Source organism: Lactuca serriola, chromosome 6 (genome assembly GCF_051521515.1).
Source record: "Lactuca serriola cultivar US96UC23 chromosome 6, Lser_US96UC23_V15, whole genome shotgun sequence".
NCBI lineage: Eukaryota > Viridiplantae > Streptophyta > Magnoliopsida > Asterales > Asteraceae > Lactuca > Lactuca serriola.
The window spans coordinates 51,611,833-51,628,713 of NC_136413.1; positions in this window are offsets into that span (position 1 = coordinate 51,611,833).

Sequence of the window (16,881 nt, forward strand, 5' to 3'; positions counted from 1 at the left end):
AAATTTGTAAGTAGAAATAAATATATTATTTTAATATTAAAATTTAGTTTATATATCATTACACTTTAGGTTTGATATTTATTTAACCTAATTAACCAAATTATAATTATTATTAGAAAGAATTTGAAAAGTCATGGGAGTTTCAAATGAATGTGGTGAAAGAAAAAATGCATGGGAGTTTCAAATGAATGTGATGCTTGAAAAAATGCTTCCTTTATAAGTATATAATGATATATTTAAAATGATAACAAATATGTTATGTTAAAATATCTATGTCATATTTTATACCAACTTAAAATTAGAAGGTATTATAAGAAAGAATGGAAATTTAATTATCAGGGTAATTATCTTTTCGTTTTTTTCATATTAGGGTAACTTTTTTTTTTGTACACATATAGGTAACGAACTTATTGGAAGTGTTCACATATAACATTATGACAGCTGTAACTTGTTATTGTTAGTCATAATGGTCATATGTGAACATTTTCAACAAGTTCGTTACCTAGATGTGTATAAATTTTTTTGCCCAAATATGAAAAAATGAAAAGGTAATTACCCTGATAAGTTAGTTTCCTTATAATTAACTATAAAATAACTTTTTTGTAACAAATTAAAAAGGTTGATGTAAAACACTACCATTATACGGAACCATATGATAAAATAGATTAATGTTAATATTATTTGTAACGTCCCAAATTCATTTATTTGATGACATAAATCAAAGTAATAAAATCATAAGTGAGAAACATTTCAAAATCATAATAGCAGATGCAATGCAATCACATCATGCTCTTCCACGTATTGCCAAAAATACCCGCAACATTTAAACTTAAAATTGTAAGAACAAAGCCAAGTGGGTTCCCTAAAATACCACATATCACATCATAACAATCAATAACCATAATGGGTATGTTTCAACACTTGTGAATGCTATGGGTCAAATCATAGTCTTACAATCACTTCCTACCATGGGCTAAACATGGTATTTCCTGCTATGTGCCAAAACATAGTCTTTCATACAAGTGTCATGGGCCAAAACATGGTCTTTCACACAAGTGTCATGGGCCAAACATGGTCTTTCATGCAAGTCACAAAAACAAATAACATAACATGACACATAGTGTCTTGTACGATATAGTGAGAAGACTCACTAGATCAAAGAACTGAAATCCATTACCAGAAGTCCAATGAATCAACTACATGAACCACCTAACCAAATGACACTAAACCTTAATCTATATCTCAAACCCTTCAATTTGACCAAAAGTCAAACTGGTCAAGAGTCAACTGCCAATAGTCAAAGTCAACGGTCAAAAGTCAAAATTTTGTCAACTAGGCGCACCATGCCTTCTCATGGGTGCACCATGCCTACTATGAGACAAAACAATTGGGTTTCTAGCATAAAACATACACACTTTTGAAACCATAAAAAGCATGTCGCGCCTAGGAAGGACGTGTCGTGTCCAGACCAATTTCATAAGGTAAAATAACTTAATCCATTAAGTTAATCCCCCAAAATTCCATATCCGATCCTTAAAAATGTACTAATGGATTAAGTTTCCAACTTTAGCCATTAAGACACTCCAATCCAACAAGATCTAAACTTTAAACAACCAAATGATCTAAAATGCTAGCACAACTTGAATAGCTTAGAGAACATGCACACGCTACCAACTTTCCAAGTCCAAAAGGACTAAATCATGATCTTGGCAGCTTAAAAGGTGTTGGAGTCATCTCAACCCCAAGATTACCAAAAAGGGACCAAAAGTGCATAATATAACATGAAACCAAAATCAAAGAACTAAAGGGAAAGTTGGAATATTTATACACGCAATGGTCCAGAAACGAAGCAACCTTGTTGGATCTACACTTGAACCCTTCTTCTATTCACTTTACAAACACCTTGTTCTTCAAGCTTCAACCACCAAATGAAGAAGATAAGGTCACAAAGTGATTCCAAGGCTCAAAACAAGTAGAAGGAGGCTACATTTTCTCAAGAAATAGGTTGAGAATGATCCAACCCTATGGGGTTAATGGTCTTTAAATACTCCCAAACCCTAATAAAATGATAAGCCCACCGGACCGGAAGCACATCGTGCTTTTTAAGAGGTGCTCTACGCTTCTTACGATTAATTCTAGATTTTTTCAGATTTTTAGCAAATGTGATAAGTGATTTCCTTCTTTGCCCCATCCTTATACTTTCCTTTAGACTATAAAACACCCCAATCAAAGAGTAGAAAAACATCATGGGAACTTGGATGATACAATCTACAAATATTCAAAACATGAAAAACCTCCAATATACCATTCAACAAACACACCTGCCAAATACCCAAATCAGGAATTGGGTGTTACATTATTCGAGCACAAATGTTCAACCAACTATCAATAAAGGTCGATATCGTCAGACGTTCCATTTTGATTTTGGGTTTTTACACTTTACACTTGGGCAGGTCAACATCCATTAAAGTCATTAATTCTCAAATCATATTTTACAATATCCATTACATGAGATCCTCCAAGTTTTTTACGATGACACTGATAGGTTTTTTATATACTTCCTAGATTAATTACATGCAGCGGAAACAAATAATTTAATCTATGGCAAGCAAATTCTAAAACATACATTGATCTTAACTTAATTGATATTAACAACTACAAGAGGGATAGAAGTTTAGCAACCTTTTGAAAAACCAATTTGCTTGTAGAACTTTGGTGTAGATCGAATTTAACAAGCCAAGGAAGATAATAACCAAAGTAAAATTCCTCTAATGGTTCAAACCCAACAATACCAAACCGTTTGATGTTCAAAAGTAACATTTGGAACAATAGAGATTGACCAAGGAGTTAAAGAGAGAAGAGAAACTTTTAAAAAATTAGAGTGAGACAATTTTCTATAGGTGTCATGGATGGGTATTTTATAGCCTATGGTTGTTTGGAAAGAAAGCAGATATGAAGAATTAAATAATCCAATTTAATCCGGTTTCAAATCATTTCCTTATCTTGACCCCTTAAACGAAAATTCAAGGATAATCCTTGTAATTTCGTTCACCCCTTCTAAGGGGTCCAGAACCTTCCATTATTCAACTATTGAATAATTAACATTTAGTCCATGCACCTATTAATTAACACAAATTAATTCCAAATTAATTCTAATTAATTCCAAAATCGTTTCTAATTGATTTATGATCACATGATCAATTGATAAACTATTTGTATCTCTTTTATAACATTCAAATATTATTTGGTTCATTGAGGGCTACCCAAAAAGGACCTACTATTAATGGATAGTCTTACCAATTTAGTTATGACATTGAACACCATTCCAACAAATCCACTATGTGATATCACTAAATCAAGAATCATAATTGTGTTCATTGTATAGTGAATAAAATTACAATCATGAATACAATGATAGTGGGGATTTATTGATTGGTGATCAAACTGATTACTAAGTGTTGATGCATGTTGTTTTCAAAAAAACATCATTAATAGACTATTTGGATGTACTGATTAATAAGTAAATGTAATGAATTCCAAAGAACCCATAACGTTATGAACACCACTAACTCCATACTAGAACTTTTCATAACCGTCACCCTCACTGAATCACCAAAGATAATCATTCATGAACCGAAAAAATATTTGGAATCACCAAGTCTCACCAAACGAGCATGAGCTTCCTGATAGAATTGGCCACATCACATTGCACCAATACATGCTCAATCTACTTATATAACACTGTTAGAACGGGTATACAATAGAATCCAAGTCCCCATGTTTTTTCAAATTAACTTTAGTTTGCAATCGATTGAACAAACTTATCCACATCATAATATTTACATTCTTAAGAACATATTTATAGTGGCATCAATACCACCATCAAGCATAACTGCTTCAATATGATTTCATATAGAACTCATTGTGAACTCCTCTGTAGAATCTAAATCACAAATTCATTTGTATGGATTCTCTACATGCACAAACGAACAAATGAGAGAAATTGTACCATTAAATCGACAAAAGTTTAATCCCACATATCACTTAATTACATCAATCCCAACTCCACGCACCATTAACACATTGATCATTGACTAAGCAGCTTTGATGGTTTTACAAAAGAAAGGGTCTAAGAAAATGAACCTTTGACAAAGTCTCTCCAATCAAACATCACCCAGAAACAATTCAATGAGAAATTACCAACTTTTTTATTATGAAGACGCAATGCAACATAATATCTTTTTTGGTATAATTAATTTATAGTGCCAATTAATTCTAATGAAATACCCTTTTATTTAGTCAGAATATTATCCAAACTAAACCCGCATCCATCACCATGAATGGAATGGATAAAATTGATCCATATAGTAATCTTATTCCTAGTGGGAAAAATAAATGTCATCAATAAAACATCTAGTCAAACTGATAGTGAAATTGTCTAAGTGATTGAGATCGCAAACACATTTGCCTTTTTCATACAAATGCACAAAAAGAGAAATAAGTTGGCATATCTCCGAGTGTTTAGCACTTTTGCCCCCTCCCCCTCTAACAAGTCAATGCTAAATCCATATCTATTCTTGGTTTGACCACCGATCAACTTGTAAACAATTTACTCTCATTCGTGATGAAATTGTCAGAAATCTGAAAGAAATGGGATATCACTTATTGTAACATCCCAAAAATCAAGGTAAAATTTTCAATTTTAAAATCCAACCAAAAACCATAATAGTCTACAAAACATAGTTCCTAAAAGTAATAATCATGAATCAGAGTATCCCAAAATCAAATATCATAAAATCAGAAGAATGTGCACGATCACACATTTGCTTTCCCCTGATCATTTGAAGTACGAAAAACATAAAATTTAAACTATAAGTCAAAGCTTAGTAAGCTTCCCCCAAATACCACACAACAGGACCTATACAAATAATACGTACTGGGTCCACAACCACCCGACTGGATTACCCCTGGCCCACAACCTTTCAGTTGGATTGCCTTGCCCATACCCTCACAGTTGGATTGCCACTGGCCTACAACCTTTCGGTTGGATTGCTCGGATTTGTTGACTGGTAACACAAAGCAGTACAATCCCAACCCAACCATATTATGTTGACATGTAAACAAATAAACACATAACAACAACCAGATAATCATGTAGATATGAACAGTTCACTAAAGTATAACAAAATTCCAAACCAGAATACACAATATACTGAGCCGACATTGGTGCCTTCGACCCACAAGTATAGTGAGGAAAATTCACCTTACAGTCTGAAAAGATAGTAGAAAAGAATGTTGCTCCAACTGTCAACTCTAAGGGTCACCTATATAGAAAATAGTGACATAGACTCAATGCATAGCTCGAAATACCCAAAATATCCCTAGGTTAAACTTGGTCAAAATCCTGGTCAAGATCAAAGGTCAAAAAGTCAACCGAGTAAGCTCACAGTGAGTACGCCCGACTTACTCAGCCATTACGCCCCACGTAGTGTATTCATTTGGCCAAGTTATGGGGTCCTAACCAGGTACACGCAATGTACCCTCAAGTACGCCCATCGTACTCAGCTACCATTTTTTCTTTATTAAGTGCTTAATCTATTAAGTCCTTTCATATAAATCCCATATCGAGAGCCCAACATCAAAACCCTAACCTATCCTAAGGTTCTAAGCCACCAAAATAGATGCATGGAGGGATGTGAGTAGTGAAGATCCCATTTTTATAACTCAAGACACTCTACATACATCCAAAAGGACAACTCATTTGGTCTAGAGTAGTTCCTATCCAAATAAACCAAGATTATGGGACTAACAAGCACAAAACTCCACATCTAGCAAGATCTAATGAGATAACTAACAAGCTCAAAGCATTATACCTTCTGGAGGTTGCTCAAGGAGTGTAAGACCCAGATCTACAAAGATTGGAGTTCCTTCCTTGCTTTCCAATGCTTCCTTCCTTCAAAAGTGTACACCAAACACCAAAAATGAGCTCAAAACACCACAAATGGAGATTAGGGTTTGTAAGGGACGAAGTGGGAAATGAGGCTGATGAGGGGAGAAGGTCTTGGGAGTTAATGATGCTTAAATAGAGATCAAACCTTAAAAATTAGGGTTTAAACATCGACCACGTATGCCCAGCGTATGCTTGGGTACCCCCAACATACACAACTTCGTGTTTTTTATTTAAGTGCCAAGGGATCAACTTTGCAGACAATTCTCATACTAAGGGTCAAAATATATATTAACTAGATGATGAATGTTACAATTCTCCCTCACTTGAATCAGTCTTCATCCTCGAAGCCCGCTACCGCGAATAACTCAGGGTAGTGCTCTCACATCTCCGCCTCGGGTTCCTAAGTCCATTCGGAACCCTTCTGATGCTGCCATTGGACTTTGACCAAAGATAACACCTTTTTGCGTAAGGCCTTCGTCTTCTTATCCAAGATTGTCATTGGTCTCTCAACATAATTCAAGCTATCATCAACCTGAATATCATCTAAGGGAACTAATGTTGAATCATCATCTACACACTTCCATAGTTGAGAGACGTGAAAGGTGTTGTGAATTTGACTGAGCTTATCAGGTAGTTCCAGTCGATAGGTACCCTGCCAACCCTAGAAATCACTCGAAACAACCCAATATATCGGGTCCCCAACTTGCCCCTCTTTATGAAGCGTATTACACACTTCCAGGTTGATACCTTCAGTAACACCATATCTTCGACCTGGAATTCCATCTCAGATCGACGCATAATTTTTATGTCGACTCTGAGCTGTCTGCAATCTCTAACTGATCTGCTGAATAAGCTATGTCGTCTGAAGAACTACTTCGGTCTTTCCCATGACGAACACTTGAGGGGTTAGCTTGAGCTTGTAGATCCATGATTTTCTACTCATTTGCAAGCCTTTTGAGGTAAAAAGCTCTCACCATGATGGTCTTTTTTGTTAGATCTAGTTTATGGTGTATTTTGTGCACTTTTGAGTCTTTTGTGTTAAAGTTGAGCTTTTGATCTACTTTAAGAGTAATGGATGCTAGACCTTAGCTCTATTTAGGCTATATGTTCATAAAAATGCAAACTTTATGTATGTTTATGGTTCATGCAAGTATTAAGACCTTTATTAAGATCTTTTTGAGCTTTTGAGTCCCATTAAGCCATGTATGAGGGTAAAGTTGCCAACTTTACATGATAAGTCACCCTTAGGAGCCCAATATGAGAGTTTGGAGGAAAGTCTTAACCATTTAAGTGCTTAATTGAATAATTTAGGAGCCTGAGGCGTACATTGGGCGTACAAGCTACGTACGCCTCACGTACTCAGTGTTGGACTTGGCCATTCTCGGTATTGGGCCATGATTTGGGCTTTCATAGCATGGACCTTGTTGGGCCATCAGGCTGCTGTTTTGGGCTATTGTCTATTATATATTGGGCTCCTTTGGATTTAGGCCCATGATGGGCTTTGGGCCCAATTTGGAAGATTGGGCCATATTTGGGCTTTGGGTTGTCAAGTAGGATTTGGGCTTTTTTTAGTAGTTGAGTTGGGCCTTGGCTTTGGGCCAAGTTAGATAAAGGGTCAAATGGTCTTTTACCCTGGTTATGGGCTAAGTATTTGTAACGACCAAAATTTCAAAACAATTAAAACTTTTCAAAAACCACCCATTTTAATAACGTTGTTACAAAAAGGTTTTCAATACATTATTTAACAGAGCATTTTCCCAGGTTCATATCATAAAACACCAACGTGAGGAACGGTACGATCACGCCTTTGCCTTGCCACAGACTCCTGAGAACCTGAAAACATAAAACCACAACTGTAAGCCCGAAAGCTTAGTGAGATACCCCCAATATACCAACCACATATACGCCCTTCCAGGCCACGACCTTCTGGTCTAAAACATATCGCCTTCCGGCCCATAACGCAATGCCTTCCGGCCATCTCATATTGCCTTCCGGCCCATAACATATTGCCTTCCGGCCCATAACATATTGTCTTCCGGCCCACAGCATAAAAGCATACATATCATAACAGAACATAGAACGACCCTGCATACCGGGTCACACCCCAGGCCTAGCAATCATACGCATAACACATAATCATATAACAGTTCACAGTCAGCAATCGATCAACAGACCACATAACATAGCATTACTCTATTTAAGATACCGGCCTAGCCGGTCACTAGCATAACATCACCCTACGAATCAGTCAACATACTAAATGCACACATACGCCTTTCCAGGCCATGACCTTCCGGTCCACATAGCAATGCCTTCCGGCCCACAACATGTAATGCCTTCCGGCCCACAACATGTAATGCCTTCCGGCCTGCAACATATAACGCCTTCCGGCCCATATCATAACAACTGACAACTACCCGGATTTCCATCCGATAAAAAAGTTGGCCTTGGTGCCATAAACCCTAGCGATATAGTGAGGATAACTCACCTCGAAACTGCCGACTGAACAGATAGCTCAAGCTGCTCCGATCACTGATACGATCTCCACCTCTGGACAGCCACCAATGCACTGAACTCAAACAATAATCAACAATTACCAAAATACCCCTGGAACCACTGGTCAACCCTTGGTCAAAGACAAGGTCAAAGTCAACCCCTGACTGACCCTACTCGTCGAGTCAACCCGATGACTCGCCGAGTCCCCATACTCAGAACTTCACTCACTCCGCGATCTAACTCGCCGAGTCACCCCGAGACTCGCCGAGTTCAACAACTTTGAGTCCACTCGCCCTCAACTCACCGAGTCATCCCTTGACTCACCGATTTTCGACTCAACCAGAGAATATCGGGACTCTTCGACAAGACTTGCCGAGTCTAAGAACAGACTCGCCGAGTCTATGGCTATCTTCAACCTACTCGCCGAGTTGTTCATACAACTCGCCGAGTTCCAAGCCATCTTCATCCGACTCGCCGAGTTGTTCTTCCAACTCGTCGAGTCCCAGCTCATCTTCAAGCAACTCGTCGAGTTCACCCATGTGACTCGCCGAGTACCACCGATCTGAATCCATACAGAAGCATCCCAGACCATGCAATTGATCCAAAACATAGATCCAACCTCCTACAACTCATCCATCACGTAAAGTGGCAAACTTTACGTGAATCCATAGAGATCTAGGCCATATTCACTCATAACTAGGGTTTGGGACTTGCAAGCTTCACTAAACAATCCAACATAGGGACTTTCATGCTCTCTGATTCTTCTCTACTCCAGATCTGAGGTAGCAACCTCAGATCTACCCTCTAGACTTCCAATTACATCCAAAGGCAAGATCCCACAAACCCCAAAATGAAGAAACAACATACAATCAGACCAAGAACGAGATATTACCTCCAATGGACGCCCCCAACTGCAATGAAGTTGATTCCAAGCAAAGCCCCTTGCCCCAAGCCTTCAATTCCCACAAAATTCCTTCAATGATTACTTCTCCAAGCTTCAATCCACTCAACAATGGAGCTCCTCTGCGATTTAGGGTTTCTGGAACTCAAGAGGGAAATAAAGAGGCTGGGGAAGGAACATAATGTTCCTTATATAGGGCTCAACCCCGAGAATTAGGGTTTTCTCCACCCAGCGCCTACTCGTCGAGTCCATCTCATCGACTCGCCGAGTCGGCTACTTAACACGCGGCCAAGTCGCGACTCTACTCGCCGAGTCCAGCCATGGACTCGCCGAGTCACTCTTTCCCAAATAACACTTTTGGCCCTTCAACTCTACTCTCGCTATTTCGGGATGTTACAGTATTTTAGACTCGTGGTTAAGGGTCGAGATCCAATTATTAATTGGATGTTATTTGATATTGATAGCACGGGGATTTTCCAGGACAATAGTTAGAGATTCATTCGAGTGATTCGACAACTAGAGGTGATTTTCCTCACTGTGTTTAGCGGGTCGAAAGCACCAATGTTGGCCCATGGTTTGATATGTTAGTATGCTAGTTGTCTGCTTGACTCTTGCATGTGTTATGTGTATATGTTTACCGGGCAGGGCCCAATGCCAGGTGGGCCCCGATAACTATTATGTATGCAAATATCTTTGTGATCACATGTGTTGTATGATTATATATATATATATATATATATATATATATATATATATATATATATATATATATATATATTATTTTTATATGCATACCGGGTGGGGCCCGATGCCAGGTGGGGCCTGATGACTGATAAATCTGTTTACCGAGTCGGGCTCGATGTCTGGCGGGGCCCATTATGTGTTAATTATGTATGGTATGTGGTATTTTGGGGAACATACTAAGCTCAATGCTTATGGTTTTCAGGTACTTGCAGTTTGAAAGGGAAGATCCCGGGATGATTGCAGCGTACACACTACCTCATTCTGCATTTTCTGATTACTCTGATGTTTTATGATGTATTGATACACTTTGATCCACTTTGGTTTTACGATGATGTTTTGGATTACAGTTTTATTTAATTTAAAAACGAAACTTTTTGGTCTTAATTTTGGGACATTACACACACCGGGTAATTCCTCCGGGAACACATATGAAAACTCTATGACTACCGACATATCCGAAATTGAAACTCCCTTCTCTACCTGAGTATCAACCACATACGCCAGATAACCCATACACCCATGCTGAAGATACTGATGAGCCCTAACAGTAGAACAAAAAGGTTGATCCTACCCTGGTACCCTCTCCATAAATAGTCAGTTCTCCCCCACTTAGGGTTTGAACTACCACCCGATGAACCTCACTGTCAGTCATTGCACCAGAATTGTTCAACCAGTCTATCCTTACTATCATACACACATCCCCATGGGAATAGGGATCAAATCACCCCAAAAATCTCCAAAGTGCAACCCTGAAAAACGCTCGATACATAAACCCTATGCTCGCTGGCGATGGAAACTCGCAACAGGCACTCCAACTCTCCAAGGAACATATCAAGACTCTTACTGAAGGATTGAGACACAAAGGACCGAATCGCACCCAAGTTAAAAACCACAAGAGCAGGCAAGGAATTCCCTAACACGTACCTAGCAGAATCATAAACATAAACATACCATAAAATAATTTAACATAATAATAAATGAAAACATACCAGTAATGACATCCAGCGTCATCCTGGCCTTCTTTGTTGTGAGATGGAAAGCTCGACCTCGAGCCCTCGTGGGCTCTACCCTACCTTGGCTTCCATTCGTGATCCAAAGGGTAGAAGTAGTTAGTGCATGCACGGGTCTGATAGCAAGCAAGAGATATTAGGCCTTCATATGGACCACATGCTTACAATGGTAACAAATCCTGGAGCTCGGCGGTGAAGCTTGCTAACGACAATACCTAGCAATGTGGCCCATATTGCCACATTTGTGGCATCCAAAAGAAGATCAACAAGCACTCATGAACCTTGCCGCACTTGCCATGAGTACGGCCCCTCTGTCCCCCAGATCGTGAATCAGCAGGCTTGAACCGCTTTTCTACACTTTGGGACAGAACCGGTGCCTAACGCTGCTCCCTTGTCTGGATCTCTATCTCAATATCTTGCCTCATCGCGAAATCCTGAAGCTCGACAAGGGTACTATAACGTTGGGTAGACACAAACTGTCAGATATCTGTCTTGAGCATACTCAAGTACAATGCCATCTGAGCCTGCTCCGAAGCAGCAAAATCGGGACAGAATAAAACCCTGTCAGTGAACATCCTGGTTATATCTGTCACCGTCTCCATCGCTGTCTCAGATCTAAGAACTCTTGAGCCAACCTCTCCTTCTCCACTAGAGGAACATTCCTCGTGTGAAACATCTTGGAGAACTGCTCCCAAGTAACAGCAATCCTCTACTCAGGAGTATAGGAACCGGTCACTAGGTTCCACTAGTCCTTCACGCCTAGCCGAAGGAGGTTCAGGGTACACCTAACCTTCCAGTACTCTGGAAATGAGCAGGTGAAGAAACAACCCTGTATATTTGAAATCCATCTCATAGCCATAATCGGGTCCTTGAACCTATTGAACTCCAGGGGCTTCGTGCTGCTGAAGTCCTGATACAGAAATGAACCTCCTCATCGGCCTCCCACAGCAGCAACGACTGCTGTGGCTACAACAGTAGCAGTCTCGGTGAGGGCAACATAGCGATCATCGAGTAACTCGATCATAGCTGTTTTGATAGACCCAAACAACTCCAGAATAGAACTTTGGACAGAAGCAACCACCTCAATGGAAATTAACTCTCGTATTTGATCATCAGTTAACCCTAGCCTATCTTGGCCACCCGTACCAGATCCTGAACCAGATCCTCTTGTGAATACCATACTGAAAATGAACCAATAAATATATCAGAATTACCATAATTATACTATTATAACCATCATAGAGATGCTAAACCCGTGGGGTTTTTTGACTTCCTTGCTACGCATATGGGTCATGTGCTTCCAATAGTATGGGCCCATACTCAGGGGCGGAGCTTAAACATATAATTTGGGGGGCCGAAAGTATTACAAACTAAAATTGAGGTTTTTACAAATAAACAAGCCTAATTTCAACAATTAAATTCCAAAATACCTAAAATTACCGTGATTATATCTATAAAAATTAAAATGTAGAAAAAAATCATTCAAAATCAGCCCTCTAACTTAAATTACATTTTGGGCAATAAAAATCAAATATTAGATAAACAGAAGCAATGCTCATCACTCATCACTCATTAGCTCAATTTAGACAAAACATTAGCAAATTTCTGCAAAAGAGAACATTTAATAGTGTGTGAAATTCTAATTAGTTGATTCCCAAATTCCAACAACTCATATTATTCGATAATCAGTTCATTATAGACAACCATTAGCAATTTTCTGCAAAAATCCATTTAAATGTGTGTGAAATCATAATAAGTTGTATACAAAATCCCAACAACAGACAAAATAGCAAACCGAGGAAACAAATTCAATACTCAAGTTTCAATACTCAATAGATTGGCTGTTAATTTCCAGCAGAATTGGAAAAAAGAGAAAGACATAACAGCCGAACAAGAGATCACTCAGGAGCATACCTGATTTTCTTCAGTTCTGTGAACAAGAAAGAGCAGCAGAAGTGCAGAACAGCTCAACAGCAGGTGGACGGTGGTGACTGGCGAAGCTGCGATGGATAGTGGTGACTGGCTGGCGTCTGACACTCCAATGTCGTATGGAGTTTTTTAACAATCCAACCCATCATGGGCCCCATGTTCACTTTGATTTTCTGAAGCAGAACCAAATCGGTTTATTTTTTTTGTTACTGTGGCGTCCTTAATCGATAGCTTGATCAGCTAAACAAATCATAAACTAGAGTACTAGACAGCTACGTCAAAAACAAAAACTAACTCGGTATATGAGAATTGAGATTTTGGATTTGTAAATTCTAATTTCTAATTCTATTATTCCAATTTCAAGAAGGGATGAATCTGAGAGATTGAGAGAACGGGAGAACAGGAGAAGAACATGAGCATTACATACCTGATATCCGGTGACAGCTGTTGCGGTGGTGAATGCCAAGACCAACAGGCAGCGACTGAGCAAGGTATGGAGGTAGCGACCAACAACGATGGGGGAGGAACTGGGTAAGATACGAATTGAGTTTGACTTCTTGTCGCTAGGTTTGGAAATCGAATTCAAATCGGGAAGGGAACAACCCAATTTCTACACTAATACGCCTATAATTAAAAATTTTGAACATATATTTGCTATTTCTAACCCAAATATCAGAGGGGCCAAAGCCCCTCCTGGCCCTATACATAATCCGCCCATGCCCATACTACCTTTGTAACATCCCAAAAATAAGACCCGAAAATTTCTTTCATTTTTAGATTATTAAATAGTAACCATACCATTGTCATCAAACCAAGGTAAATAAATTGTATCAATACATCATCAATCATCAGAGTAAATCACAAAATGTGGAATCGAGTTGTGTTTGCTCTGCAATGATCCCATGCTCTTCCCTTCGGAACTAGAAGTACCCGAAACATAAAATGAAAACCGTAAGCACAAAGCTTAGTGAGTTCCTCAACATACCACATACCATACATAAATAAACACATAATAGGCCCCGACCAATGAGTGTATCGGGCCCCGCCCACACTCGCATAACGGGCCCCGCCCACAGAGTATAATGGGCCCTGCCGAAACTCGCATAACGGGCCCCGCCCAAACTCGCATAACAGGCCTCGCCCAAGATACAAATCATATAAGCATACCCACGTACAAGATTTACACATACATCTAGTATCCTAGCACCACTGATCATGGGCCGACATTGGTGCCTTAGACCTGCTAAACATGGTGAGGAACTCACCTCGCACTGCTGAATCTCACAGAAAGAATCTCTGGCTACTGGCCCGCTAAAATCCCTGTGCTATAACAAAATAACATCCAATTAATAATTGGATCCCGACTCAAACTAAGAGTCCAAACTAAAGTAAAAGACCTTTTTACCCTCCCCTAACTTGTCCTAAGGACAAAGCCCAATCAAAATGTCCAAAAATCCCAAATTTCCAAAATAATTATCCACGGCCCAAATATGACCCAATTTTCCAAATTTGACCCAAACCCCCCTTCATGGGCCTCCAACCAAAGAGTCCAATAAATATATTTAGCCCAAACCAATATTTTGATGGCCCAACAAGGCCTAACCATCAAGAGTCCAAACATGGCCCAACATTATGAGCCCAAATGATTTGAAGCCCATCTGCTGAGTATGCGGGGAGTACTCAGCTCGTACACTAAGCGTACTTGCTTTGGGGCTTGTACGCGCGACGTACTAGCTTGTACGCCCAACGTACTCCCAGTTAAGCCACTTTTCTTCATTCAACACTTATTCGATTAAGACTTTACTCCAACATTTATATCTGACTTCCCTAAGGTGGCTTATCACGTAAAGTTGGCAACTTTATGTGCATGGATGGCATAATGGGGATCTAGAGCTCAAAAAGAGCTTAATGAATGACTTAACACATGCATGAAACCATAAGCACCATACAGTTTGCACCTTTAAGCTTGAGGAACCCTTATTATGTCCATATCTAAAAGGCTAAGCTCCATAAATGACCTTAGCTTAGAAGAGCCAACCAAAATGGACCAAAATAGCCAAAACAAGCTAATGAATAGATCTATGAAATGAGTGGACAAGCTTTGAAATTAATACCTGAAATGCCTCTAAATGGAGATGCTAAAGCTAGATCTCAAAGCTCATCACCAAAGTATGAGTCTTCAACCTTCTCCTTCCTCTTCAAAATGCACAAAACATACCAAAAATGCTTCACAAGAGCTCCAAAGGCAACACACAAGGCTAAAGGATGAAATTACGGTTTTAAGGGTAAGGAGGCTGAGTAAACATGTCCAAAACAGTCTATCACATGGATTATTTAGGGTTCAAACCCAAAAATAAGGGTTTCAAATCTGCCCACGTACGCCATATATAATCCACATACGACCAACATATGTGAATGAGCTCCATGTCTATGCAAGGCTAGTACGCTAAGTGTACCAATCCAGTACACCCCGCGTAGTAGTTGAGGGACCATTTGCAAACTTTTTGATAAAGAGGCTTAATAAGAAACTTACCAATATCCAAGTATTACAACCTTCCATACCTACCTATATTTGTCTCAAAGGAACATCTCAAACTTCCCAAAAACAAACCGCAACTTGGTTACACATTCATCCTATACTAACTCTCTCGAGAATGCCTAATCGTTCCTCATCTAACCGACTACTCACATACTCACTCATGAAACTTCCACCAACCTTATAGTCACTTGTACATTCTAATCATACATAACACTAGATTTCACAGATATCAAATATTTGATTCTACCCTAAGCCCACAACCAGACAAGGAACAGGAAATAAGGCTAAACCAAACACTCCCAGGCTATAGAATCTTACTTATGTATAACCATGATGCACACAGTAAGTAACTACAGTAATGATGTCAATTTCATATATCTTACAAAAAGTTCTCATAAACTATCAGGCATCATACATCATGTAATTCCTAAAGATCCCTAGTTATCACTAGCATGCAGTTATATCATAGAAATCATAAACAAATAACTGTGTGGGTAACTTAGGGACACACTTTCTTTTTCTGGCTGATTGTACACAACTCATCCTTCCTTGGTTACCTTTGAAAACAATTTGAAAACTATTTTGAAAACTCTTACATATCCTTAGTTTGAGTCTGGAGTCACACAAATGTGTAGGGTTTTGAGCATTCTAACACTCCTAAGGTGTACATGCAACCCTAGAACCCTTGGATCCATGTTTTATCTATGATACATGCAATTTTTTTTCCAAGGTTTATATCCTATCTAACATACATGGGGAACTTTTAATCATAAAAGTAAGCAAGAGAACATACCTTGTAGTAGATTGGATTCCTTAAAAACCTTTTGAGCCTAGCACCTCAAGTGTGATGCCTCAAATGTCTCACACAACACCAAATGCACTTGGAATAACTTAGAGAGAAATGACGACCACTTAGAAATCGGCTAGCCCTCACTTGTCTTACTTAGTCACCGATTTTAGTGTGTAAAATGAAGCTTATATAGTGTGTTACAATTAGGGTTACACCATGTAAACCCTAATTGTCATGACCTTTCATTTCCATGACCCATGGATTCTATAACCACCATGGAGCATCCTATGGGTTTTAACCCAACTTGATAATCCATGGAGAATTAGCCCACTATACAAGTATGAGTGATTTACACAATCAACCTATATATTTAATTAGTCTTCTTTTGATCACTTAATTAATTTCAAATTAATTCTTGATCAATACTAATTAATTAATACTATTAATATATTAGTATAATATATTAATAAACCTTAAGTGTTATTTCTCTCATTTTAGTCTATCCAAATGCATGATGCCATG